At 29.7% G+C, this 13,705-nt stretch overlaps 1 protein-coding gene across 3 annotated transcripts in view; it reads left to right on the forward strand.

Moving 5' to 3' along the window:
- Window positions 1-3,936: 3,936 nt before the first annotated feature.
- LOC129613711 (serine/threonine-protein phosphatase 6 regulatory ankyrin repeat subunit B) overlaps window positions 3,937-13,705 on the forward strand; it is a 107,726-nt gene continuing 97,957 nt past the window's right edge. For all 3 annotated transcript variants that reach the window (XM_055527888.1, XM_055527889.1, XM_055527890.1), the window contains exon 1: window positions 3,937-4,000. The gene's annotated coding sequence lies outside the window, so the exon portion shown is untranslated. The remainder of the gene's footprint in view (window positions 4,001-13,705) is intronic.

Here is a 13,705-nt window from a genome sequence, read left to right on the forward strand (position 1 = left end):
TGCTTTAATTTCTGGTTCACGAAGTAATGTAGCCATTGCCTTTGTATGCATGCTTTGTAATATTAAAAGTATAAAGATTTTGATTATTCCTAAAAAAGAAATTATAGTTATTAGAACGAAATAGGAAATTACTTTTGATATTTAAGTTTCTTTTTCAATTGGCTTTTATACCTGGGTAAAGTTTCTTTATTAATTTTGACGGGAGTTTCATCAGATTCAACAATATCAACTTTTTTGTGATATTTCCTTGAGGTTTAATTTATCAATTGCTTTTTCTTTGATCTAATTAATTAATTTATTAATATAATTCTTGATATTAAAGAAAAATCCTCTGGTTTTAATAAACCATTAACAAAATCTATGGGTCTTTTTCCCGTAGATGAATGAATTGTCTCATTATAAGTTTTGACCGCTTGAATTATTGGGTCGACATCATGGGAAATACCTTGTTGTTTTTCTACAATTTCAACAACTCTTAGGTGCTCGTTAAAGGTGTTATTAAAATGTTGGATGTCAGCATTACTACTATCTAAGAAAATTTGAACTGGTAAAACCTTTTTCCCTATCAGTGGCGATCTTTTTCGGTTTACCACAGTCAGATTTACTGCATTAAAGCAGTTTTTAAATCATTCCAGTTTCGTGAACTTAAGGGGGTTATTTGCGCATGTTTTGGAAACTTGTGAATTGAAGTGAGATATGGCTTACCTTTTTTATGCAACCAAATATCCATGTGTACAATTTCTAGATGTTTTTCAGCTGTTTAAGTAATTTTTAACGGTAGTTTTAACGGATGTCGTTCATATTTTGCCATTTTACAAACATGACAGTCATTTATTACTTTGTGTATTTCGATTTTTAATTTAGGAAAATAAATTTCACCTTTAAGGTTTAAATACACATCATTAATACCTCTATGGTTTATTTTAATGTGTTGGTTCATCTAATTCTTTCATCTAATTCACTTCTACTTGACACATCTTTTAATAGTAACGAACATTTGTTGAATACTAAATTTTTATTTTTTGAAAAATACTTTAAATAAGTGTTTTGAAAAACATTATAAACTACAATATCATTGATGATTACTCCCAAGATCCCTTTAGTTGGAATATATTTTTTAAATACGTCAATAAAAAAGTTTCCATAGAATATGTAGAAACAATTGTTTTTTACCGACCGTATTGTGTAAACAATAGGTAGGTTATGTGATGGCAACAAATTTTGCATATCGAGTTTTCGGTGGGAATGCACTTCTCCATAGTAGGGAAGTGTAAATAAACTATTTTTAGCAACCTGTCGGTCTGTCGGTCTGTGTGTGCACGCGTGTATCTCAAGTTCGTCTGAACCGATTTTGATGAAATTTTATATGTAAGTTTGTTTCCACCATGGCGCGGATCGATCAACTTTTGGTATATATCAGGGCTCGGGAATTCCACTTTTTAGCGGGCCTGTTTTACATTTTTGAACATTTTGAAGAAAATATTCAACCGATTTACTTGAAATTTTATATATAAGCTCAGCTCGACCGTCCGCAAAAATTCGTATGTTTTGGAAGAAATCAGGCATCAGCAACTAGACGTTTACTACGGGCCAAATATACATTTTTGTGTATATAAAGATAAATAATCAACCGATTTCATTGAAATTTAATATATGAATTCCCCGTATTAAAACAATGAACATGTAAATTTTTTGGAAAGATCAGGCATCGGCAACTAGACGTTTACTACGGGCCAAACATACACTTTTGTGTATATAAAGAGAAAAAATCAACCGATTTCATTGAAATTTAATATATGAATTCCTCATATTAAAGCAATGAACATATAACTTTTTTGGAAAGATCAGGGCTCGAGAACTGATTTGCGGGCCGATTTAAATTTTTCACCATATCCACAGAACAAATTGATGGAATTTCTTGAAATTTGATATTTGAGTTCTGGTTGTTTCCGAAACTAAATGGAGAGCATTTCAGGGAATTCGAGTAGCACAAAGCGAAACTCTACTAAGAGCCAAATTTAGATTTTTCTAAGTTTGTTAACTATAAGCTTATCAATGTCCTAAAAATTGGAAAGAAGTATTTAACAGACATTTTTATAATATTCTGTAACACTTTCATTTAACTAGACAATACACAATGCGGTCGGTTATGTGCTGACCACATTAGATTTTTTTGTTCTACCATGATATTTTTTATGTGCAAAGAATTAGAGCTATCGGCACTAATGATGATTTGTGTTTTAAAGAAGTTCAGTGGGGAAAATGAAATTGGGATGTATTCAGAATTATCTTCATCAGCAGAATGTATAGTGGCATCAGTTGATCGAATTTCATTGTCGCTTAGAATAGAAGAATCGTCGCATAATACATTTTCATTTAAAAGAATTTTTGCACGTGAAAGTGCATCTACCACTTTGTTTTCTCTACCATTCGATGTCAAAATTAAGTTCTTCTAATTTAATTTTCCATCTTTGTAGCTTCGCGTTTGGTTCTTTTAAATTATGAAGCCACTGAAGTAGTTTGCGATCGGTCCTTATGGTAAATTTACGGCCAAAGAGATATGGGCGAAAGTATTTCGTTGCCCAAACTATTGCCAACAATTCTTTTTCAATTGTAGAGTATTTACATTCGTGCTCATTTAGTGTGCGTGAAGCGTAGCATAAACTGAAACGCTGAAATCTTCCTTTGCTATCTCAATTTGATGGAAACCCTTTGCTAAATCGAATAAGGTGACTCGCTATGTTTTATTATGCCTTGATTTAGCATTTCTTCAATTTGTTCATCTACTTCTTTTTTATGAATTTCAGGTTATCTATAAATTTTAGTGCAAATAGAAATTTCGTTTACCGTATTGATTTTAAGATTAATTTGATGAGTGAAAGAGAAATTATCACCCTCATTTAAAAAGGCCTTATCGAATTTTCTGAAAATTATCAAAAGTTCCTTTTTTGTAACAGGATCTAAATTATAGCATCTGACATTAGTTTCACCTGAGAAAATTTCATTTTGAAAAATGCTTAGTTTGTTAACTGGAATCGCAATATGGTATTCATTTTCTTCACTTTAATTGAAATACAGAGGAAGTACGTTACCTGTATTCAATTCTAAACTTTTATTTGTGTAATTAATTATGGTCCCTAATGATTTTAGAATATTATTCCTTAACAACCCGTCAAATTTATTGTAAAAATTTATTTTCAAAAAATTAGGTTTACTGTTAGAATCAAATTCAAGGAAGGAATATTCTGTTACTTTAGTATCGCAGGTAACAGTATCACAGATAAAAGTATTAGATAACGTTTTTATATTAAGTGGTTCAATTTTAGACTTATACATAGGGTTGAAAATTCCAGCATTAATGATACTTATTGTAGCGCCAGAATCCACAATAAATTTTAGTGGCCCTCCTTTGGATTGCACTTTTATAAAAGAAAGTTCTTCCCCGAGGCAGTCAACTAAAAATTTTCGAAAGAATTTATAGACTCGTTTGGGTCTTGGGAATGTTTTTCATAAATATTTTCTTTTTCTAGTGTGTTTATTCTATGATTTGAGGTGGACGGATCAACATCCATGGGCTCAGATCGAGAATTTTGAAAATTACCAAATGAGTTATTCTGGCCGTTCGGACCACGTTGAGGTCTGAACTCAGTATAGTTATTGCCACGATTATAATTATTACCACTACAATTATTATTCCTACTGTTACGATTATTATAAGTTTTTTTTTTCATTAAAATTATTTGTTAAAATTATTTTTATTTCAGACCAGATTGAAACGTGGTTATTTATTTCCAGTACTTCTCTCGCTTTACCTACTAACTTTGATTTAATTTTATTTAAAAGTATTATCTGACCATTTTCGTTATATTTACTAACTAATAGGGTTATATTTTCAACAAAACGTATAAAATTAAATAATTCGTACGACTTACCACTAAACTTCGGAAGTTCTGAGATGTATTTCCAGGGAAAGCGACAGTGCTGGAGGTTGGGCAGCAGGGTGAGTAGCTGATGAGGATTGACCTTCTGGTGTATTTTATTGCACCATTTTTCTTTTATAGAAAAAAAATTTTTGCAGCAAGTACAAAATAAAACTTATTTATTTCTATTTGTTAGCAAAATTTTATATATTTTTTTATTATTATTTTTTGTCTCTTAAAATTTTATTGTATTAATTAAAGTTTTTAATGTTCACAAGAAGGGGTTTTTTATTTTTTCACTTATTCTTTTTACTTCACTTTTTATTTTTCACTAGTTATTTTCCTTTAACTTTTCAATTCACCTTTTTTATTTTTAAATCCTACCGGAACTGCGCCACTTAACGAACAAGGGCGACTTTTGTAAAGATTAAAAAAAAAACATTAGTTTTGAATTTTTATTCGTTCGACTAATCACTTTATTGTTACAAAGTGAACTGATCTTTTATTAATTTTACAAAACATAAAAATATTCTTAGAATTACAAAATTATGTTGAAAAAAATTCTTTTTTTTTTTTTTTTAATTTGGGACAATTACAAAATTATTATTAAATTTGCTTATCTTATAAATACTTACAATAATTTCTTTTGAAAGTAATAATTTTAAATTCTCAATTACCATATTAACGTTAAGCAAAAGTAAATGAATAATGCAACATAATAAAAAAATTCAACATAAACATTTTCAAGTGGGTCGTTCCCTCACACTATGTTTTAATAAAAACATAGGTCAGCAACACATTTAATGATGTTGCTTGCGACAAACAAGATACCATAAGGAATTATTTTTGCATGGGACGTTATCAAGATGTAGATAGTTTTTAGCACTTTTCCAAAATATTTGTGAAAAAAAGTGCTTATTAGTTTCACTCTGTCCGTCCGTCCGTCCGTCCTTCCAGAAACTTATTTCCGTAGAACAAAATTTTTACCTATCTCCCCCTCTCTAGAAGTTATACCCCCTCAAAACCCTAAAAATGGCCTTTTTTAACTATTTGTTGCAACGAAACCATAAGCATTTTTGAAATTTTGCAAATGCAGAAAGGCAGCGACTTGCTTCCACTAGCGCTGTATACTATAGTTAAACTTAAAAAAAACAAAATGGCCGTTCAAATTTATCGTTATATAAAGTCTTTTTTTCCAAATTTTTGATTCCGGTTTTGTTCTAGACCCCAGCCTGTAGAAGCTTGAAATTTTAGGAGCTTTTAGACATTAATAAATAGTTCATCTTGTTAGAAGAAAATTTTTTTCCATTTCCATCTCCTCTCAAGTTATCGCCTCTTAAAATTTCTAAAATTTGAATTTTTGACACCTTATATTTCCGAAACCGCAAGCTTGTTCAAATTTCTATAAACACAAAAAGGTAACGGTAAATTCCATGACATTAAAAAATATAATTATTTTTCTTAACTCACACAATTAACTCTTAAAATTATGTTAACCCCACTTTGTATTAATTTTTGCTTTATTTCAAAGACTGAATAGATCGTTCATGATAAATATATGCAATCCTAGAAATAGTTTTGTATATGAATGAAAATAATTTTAATAGTGTGATAGGTATACATAGACTGTATTTAAAGCAGTATTTTTACTAATATTGTTGAAGGGAAAAGTGCTACTATACAAACCATTGGTTTGACCCAACTTTATTACTTATGTCTATCTTATACTCGGGTACCTAAGCATTTAATAAGGGGTAACGCAAATCATTGAAAAGCGGTCAAATTATGCATGATGAAATTTTGGTAAATATATTCAAACCAATTATTAAGCCTGTTGAAGACTTAGCTAATGTTGTGAAATATCAATCTCCCTCCACATTTTTAAAACCGGAAGTAAAAAAGGAAGAAAACAGTACTGATAAATTTAATATTACATCATTCATCGAAAATAGGATAAAAACACCAAAGAAGGAAAAATTGGAGTTTGAAAGCTTTTTAACATCAACTCCTAACACAATCAGATTTACAAATTCAAAAAGTGAAAAGTTGGAATGACTATTGTCACCTTTACATAATTACAAGGAATCGCACCTTGATAAAAGCTATGACCCTCATTATACCCTGCACTTCGTGAAGGGTATATTAACTTTGGTATGGAGTTTGTAACTACTTGAAGGAATCATCTGCGGTATGGACATATATATATATTCTTGCTCAGCGTAAAATTCTGCGTCGATTTAGACATGTCCGTCCGTCCGTCCGTCCGTCCGTCCGACCGATCGCACGATAACTCAAAAACGAATAATGCAATCGACACCAAACTTTCATAAGTTTTTTCTTTTGTGCCAAGGACGAGCCCTATTGTTATTGGACTAATTCGGACAACGGGTTCGGGTAGCTGCCATACAACTCAAAGAGTTTATTTTAAATATTTCAAAAACTAATAAAGGTACAAATATAAAATTTTGTGTACATGTGTCCAATTATATTCTACATATGCTCTACAAATTTTAATAGTATAGCTGCACCGGTTCGGGTGGCTGCCATACAACTCCAAAAGCAAATTTTTTATATTCGGCAAAATAATAAAATCAGATTTATGAAACTTGGCAGTCATGTGTCCAATTATAGGTCAGATATGTTTCTGAAGTTTTAGTGGAATTGCTTGACAGGTTCGGGTACCTGCCATACAACTCCAGAAGCTAATTTTAAATATTTGGAAGAATAATCAAGTCAGATTCATGAAACTTGGCAGTCGTGTGTCCAATTATAGGTCAAAGATATTTCTGAAGTTTTGGTGGAATCCCTTGGCAGGTTCGAGTGGCTCCCATTGAAGCCCAAAAGTTTATTTTAAATATTTGGAAAAATAATAAAATCAGATTCATAAAACTTGGCAGTCGTGTGTCCAATTATAGATCAGATATATTTGCGAAGTTTTAGTGGAATTGCTTAACAGGTTCGGGTAGCTGCCATACAACTCAAAGAATTTATTTTAAATATTTCAAAAACTAATAAAGGTACAAATATAAAATTTTGTATACATGTGTCCAATTATATTCTACATATGCTCTAAAAATTTTAATAGTATAGCTGCACCGGTTCGGGTGACTGCCATACAACTCCAAAAGCAAATTTTTTATATTCGGCAAAATAATAAAATCAGATTTATGAAACTTGGCAGTCATGTGTCCAATTATAGGTCAGATATATTTCTGAAGTTTTAGTGGAATTGCTTGACAGGTTTGGGTACCTGCTATACAACTCTGAAAGCTAATTTTAAATATTTGGAAAAATAATAAAGTCAGATTTATGAAACTTGGCAGTTGTGTGTCTGTTATACGTCAAACATATCCGTAAAGTTTCTATAGAATGGTTTCACAGGTTTGAGTAATTGCTATACAACAACGAAAGGTGCAGGGTATAATTCAATCGGTTTATACCGACTCAAACGTTTTTACTTGTTTTGATAATAATTTGGGAATCAGGAAATGAAAAAACGCACCATTTAGCATCGAAGAAGAAATCTAAAATTCAATAATTGACAGACAGATCTTTAAGGGGACTGAACGTTTACATGATCTAATATTTAAACTGAAACCTGAAAACTATACCGAAAATGATTTGAAGCAATATCAAAAAATATTTGGAAAAACCAACGCCAATCGAAGAAAATATAATTGATTAGATCAAATTAAGAGTAATAAGTGACTTAAATTTCAAAATATAATAAAAAAGCTCTACATTCTTGAATATAATACAAGAGGAATAAAAATAGACGAATATTTAACTAAATAGAATTTTTTTAGACAAATATGAAGACATTTGTTAGAGGAATATTATAATGAATTGAAGAATTATTTAAAATTTTTACTGCAGTTCAAAGACTACTCTGGTAGTCATAGAGGACAATGGATTCCACTACTCAATATGTCCATATTCTTCACAGGACTCCGATTCCTTGCGTGAAACTTGTCCGTGCATAGGAGATGAAAATATTTCAATAAGAATTGTGAAGTTAATGCGATTGTATGGAAGAATTAGAAAAAAATAAAATAAGAATCTAAAATAAAACAAATTTTGTATTAATTATTTATGTTTAAGATGAGTAGAGATAAGGTTCTAGATTTAATTGAGCATCTTAACAAACCCGATTCTTAAAAAAAATGCTTGGGGAAAGATTTTTTAAATATTAATAAAAAATATGAGTAAGATACCTGTTGTTGAAGAGTTATATAGGTCAGCAAGAAGAAATTTTCGAAGACTAATTTTCAAAGAAGCCAAACGATATCCAAAAAATATTCAGACTGCTGATGAAAAGAATTTTTTAACAAAATTTTTAAAAAGTTAATGAGTAACTATCAAATAAATCATTATTCTACATGCAGCTCATTAAAAGCCTATATTGTGGAACGATGCAACCGAAATTTAAAAGAAAAAATGTGGAAAGAATTCAACTAAACGGAAATATTATAAATGGACAGATATTACTGATAAATTAGTTAATCAATATGTTCTTACAAAGTATCGAACGATACAAAGACGTCCAGTAGATATAAATAAAAATAATGCTAAAGAGTTGTTGTCAAAGGCATATAACCATATTAAGATTTCAGAACGAGCTAAATTCAAAATTTGTGATAATAAATAAAACATATATAATTTAATAAAACTTCTTTTATTTGTAATGTATATTCAAAATACAATAAAAATTATTTGAAAAATTAAATATTTTAAGATATTTCCATATGATAAGTATGCTTTACATTGCGTAAATTTAAAACTGTATATGCTGAAGATTGATAATCAGTATTAAAGGCGGTATGTGCTCAACTCACTACTGCTTGTAAGTCTTTTAGCAGAAATTACGATATACTCTTTACAATCAATTTTTAAAGTTCTTTCTTAAAATTTAATGTAAAGCGTCTGTAGAAGACTTGTATTATTCCACTGATAGCCAGTTCTTTTGGAATCAAATCGTTTTTAAAAGCTTGGATTGCTTCCGCTACTGATAAAAATTGCGGAACTGAGTCAGTTTTGAAATAATTATCTAGATCAAAAAATATATTAGTTATTGTTTTTCCTGCTGTTGTTGCTATTGTTGCTCCAGATTCAGCTACAATCTTGAGGAATTATACCGATAGATTTACTTTTATAGTTTCATTATTAGGTAAAACTATATTGAAATCGGTACTTCCGTAAGCTGACTCATCTAAGCCTTTATTTGGTGTAGGTCCTGCACTAGTGACAACCAAAAAGAAATACGAAATTAAATAAAAACCTGCATGAATCTTGTTTTATTATTTTAACGATGTTAACAAATCGACAACTGATAGTCAAATGATATTGATTTTACTTGTTTCTTTTTATTTGTTTATTGATTTTACTTGTTTGTTTTTATTTATTTATTTCTTTTGCATGTAGGTACTTAATTTGATTTACTACTTTACAGATGTACAAAAATTTTGATAAATGTAATTCTGTTCCCTTTTGAAAACCTTCCATATAATCTAAGTATATTTTGCTCATTGAATTTTTCAAGAGCTTTTCTTAGTTTTAATAATGACTCCCCAATTTTCGCTTTATTGTTCTTTTCATTATACATATTCTGTATAGAGGAAACATTCAATCATTTCTAAATCGTTTTTATCTTCGAATGGTCAATTACTTTCAAAAGATTTTGGTTTATTACGAACATTGAATTCATTCAAGGCATAATGTATTTCTCACGACACAATTATATCTACACCAGAAACCTCAATTTTTAAATGTTACCGATTCAGTTTCTCTATAATTTTTCTTTGGGAATGTGAAACTGATTCACCGTTCCTTAATCTGAATGCACAAGGCCCCTCTCCATATTCAGGTGTTAAAAATATTTCTAAGTTATCCCAAAATGTCTTGAAATTTGTAATCTTCATAGATTTCCACCTATTATCACAAATACAGTACTGTTGACCATGCGAAACTTTTCAATCCGCAACATTATAAATACAATATTTCTTCTTCGTTTGAAACGCGAACTTGTATTGAAGAAAAAGTCAAAATATTTTTAGCATATACTTTATTCAAATAAATTATGATGTAAAAAGTTTAATAAATTTTATTTCAAATATTATGTATTTCTTAATCAAAAAGCTTTATTCTAAAAGGTTACAATAGTTATCTATTATTATAACAAAATAAATATACTTCAAAGCAAGAGTTTGGGGCAGTTTACAAATTAAAAATTTAGGAGAATATTCAGATTTATATTTAAAACAGATATTTTACTATTAGCCGATGTTTTTGAACAATTGAATTTATTATTCAATGAAAACTCATAAATTAGACCCCGCACATTATTACACACTCCCCGGTTACACATGGGATGCAATGCTATTGTATACTGGGATTGAATTAGAACTTTTAACTGATATAGATATGATTATGTTTATAGAAAGAGGTATACGTGGAGGGTTAACACAATGTATAAAAAGATATTCAGAAGCGAATAACAAGTACTTAGAAAATTTTGATTATAAAAAACCTGAAAAATGTTTGATGTATTGGGACATAAATAATCAATATGGTTGGGCTATGTGTCAATATTTACCAACAGGTAATTTTAAATTGGAAGTGATTCATTAAATGGATATATTTTTGAGGTTGACTTACTTTATCCTAAAGATTCACATGATCTACATAGCGATATACCATTTTGTCCAGAAAATATGTGTCCACCTGGTTCAAATCAAAAAAATTACTCGCAACACTATATGATAAAACTAAATAAATTATTCACTACAAAAATTTGCAATAAGCTTTGAAAAATGGTTTAAAACTCACAAAAATTCATAGAATTTTAGAGTTTAATCAATCTCAATGGTTAAAATCATACATTGACTTGAATACAAAATTACGAAGTGAAGCGACTAATGATTTTCAAAAAAATCAATATAAGTTTTTAAATAACGCAACATTCGGTAAAACAATGGAAAATGTTAGAAAATATAACGTTAAACTAGTATCAAAATGAGAAGGTAGATAAGGTGCTAAGGTATTAATAGCATCACCATTTTTAAAGAATAACACAGTTTTTAACGAAAATTTAGTTGCAATAGAATTATTTAAATCTGAAGTGTTTTTCTGCAAACCAATATACGTAGACCTTACTATATGATTTCCATTATGAGTACATGAAACCTAAATTAAGAAATAATTGTTCAGCTCTTTATATGGACACTGATAGTATAATATTTGAAATAACAAGTAAAAACGTTTCAATCGGTATAAACCTTTTCTTATTGTATAGCAATTACTCAAACCAGTGAAACACTTTTATAGAAATTTCGCGGATATGTCTGATTTATAACTGGACACACAACTGCCAAGTTTCATGAATCTGACTTTATTTTTCCAAATATTTAAACTTTTGGACTTTTATGGGAGCTACTCGAATCTGTCAAGCAATTCCACCAAAACTTCAGAAAAATATCTGGTCTATAACTCGACACATAACTGTCAAGTTTCATGTATAATATAGTCAGATACAAATCTTTCCAAATATTTAAAATTAGCTTCTGGAGTTGTATGGCAGGTACCCGAACCTGTCAAGCAATTCCTCTAAAACTTCAGAAATATATTTGACCTATTGATGTGTCCATACATTACACATGACTGCCAAGTTTTATGAATCTGACTTTATTATTTTGCCGAAGGAGTCATCTGCGGTATGGACATATATATATATTCTTGCTCAGCGTAAAATTCTGCGCCGATTTAGACATATCCGTCCGTCCGTCCGTCCCTCCGTCCCTCCGTCCGACCGTCCGTCCGATCGCATGATAACTCAAAAACGAATAATGCAATTGACACCAAACTGTCACAAGTTTTTTCTTTTGTGCCAAGGACGAACCCTATTGTTATTGGACTAATTCGGACAACGGGTTCGGGTAGCTGCCATGCAACTCAAAGAGTTTATTTTAAATATTTCAAAATCTAATATAGCTATAAATATAAAATTTTGTATACATGTGTCCAATTATATTCTTTACATGCTCTAAAAATTATAATGGGATACCTGTACCGGTTCGGGTGGTTGCCATACAACTCCAACAGTAAATTTTTTATATTCGGAAAAATAATAAAGTCAGATTTATGAAACTTGGCAGTCATGTGTCCAATTATAGGTCAAATATAATTCTGAAGTTTTAGACGAATTGCTTGACAGGTTCGGGTACCGCCCTCAATATAAAGCATACTACTGCCCTCAAATACTGCCCTCAATATAAAGCATACTAGTAGAAGGTAAGACATTCTGTATTTGTATAAGAATGTTGTCACTTTTATTGAATGAATTTAAGAATGGTGAATATGTATGCCAATGTGCGTTTACTATGCTTTCATCAATAATTGGATTAATAAATAAGTTATCCATTTTTTTTCTTTTCTTAGAACTGTTTTAATTTTAGAAAGATAGATTTTAAAAATTTTTGATTTTTTGTAGTTAAAGTTAAAGAGAATTAAATCTCTGTGATCCTTTCTCTCTTAACTCTGACTTATTATTAAATTGGTTGATATTATTTATTGAATATTTAACTAAATTATGTCCATTACCTGTGTAGATTATAATTTTTTATTGTTGTTTTAAATGTAACCGCACAGTTATTGTTTCACCTCGAAAATTAATTAAATCACCGTTCTGATCAATTAGTTTTATTGTTAAAGATCTGATTTGATTGACAGCTACAGGCAAATAAATAAGATTTGCAGTAACTTCAATTATTTTATAGCCTGGAGGGACACCAATAGAAACTTCATGCAAAATATGAGCATCGTGATCGTTAATGTATGTACCTTGAATAATATTACATTCAACACGAATAATGTTAATTTTGCTTATATCTACTGGTAAATCTGATGAATGCCATTTGTTTGCTTTTAATTTTCTTCTACCAAATCCTAATAGTCTTCCAATCGTATTCTCTTGTTCAAAATCTTTTTCTTTATCAGAAAAAATTTCACATTGAAGTGTATTATTATTAGGTTTTATTTGTAATATTTCCTTTTCCACTTTCGTATTAGATATTTCCAATTTTTTTGTAAGAAACTCTTCAATGTCCTCGCTTTTATAAGAGCCTGTAGGAATAAAAATAGTCTTATCACCAATGATAAATCTTTTTTCTTCTTACAGGCTATTTTTCTTACGATTTTCTTCATCTATATTTGAGATAGAATGGTACGTCTGAAAATCTGCTAAAGCACACTTATAATCTCCTCTCAGTTCTATAGCTGGGAAATATTCTGCTGATAGAATAGATGTGTTACCATTTAAAGTTAGTGTTACTGGCATGATCTATACTCAATCAATAAAACAATAATTTAAAATGCAACATGTTTTATATAAAAATCATCATCATTATTTATTGTGAACAAATTAATATACATTGTATTTACATACATATAAACAATAGAGAAACTTAAATTACAATAATATAATGATAATTCTTTCAATTCCATGATAATAACATGCATACATAATATAATTCTACTGAAAAGAAAACGAAAACTAAAAATGACCTTGAACTTAAAAAATTTTTTATTTTATTAACGTAGGTCATGTTTAAAAGAAACAAGTAATAACGTTTCAGTCGGTATAAACCGATTGAATTATATCCTGCACCTTTCATTGTTGTGTAGCAATTACTCGAACCTGTGAAATCATTCTATAGAAACTTCACGGACATGTCTGACCTATAATTAGACATCCGACTGCCAAGTTTCATGAATCTGACTTTATAATTTTT

This window comes from Condylostylus longicornis, unplaced genomic scaffold, assembly GCF_029603195.1.
Source record: "Condylostylus longicornis isolate FDR11 unplaced genomic scaffold, ASM2960319v2 ptg000090l, whole genome shotgun sequence".
Taxonomy (NCBI): domain Eukaryota; kingdom Metazoa; phylum Arthropoda; class Insecta; order Diptera; family Dolichopodidae; genus Condylostylus; species Condylostylus longicornis.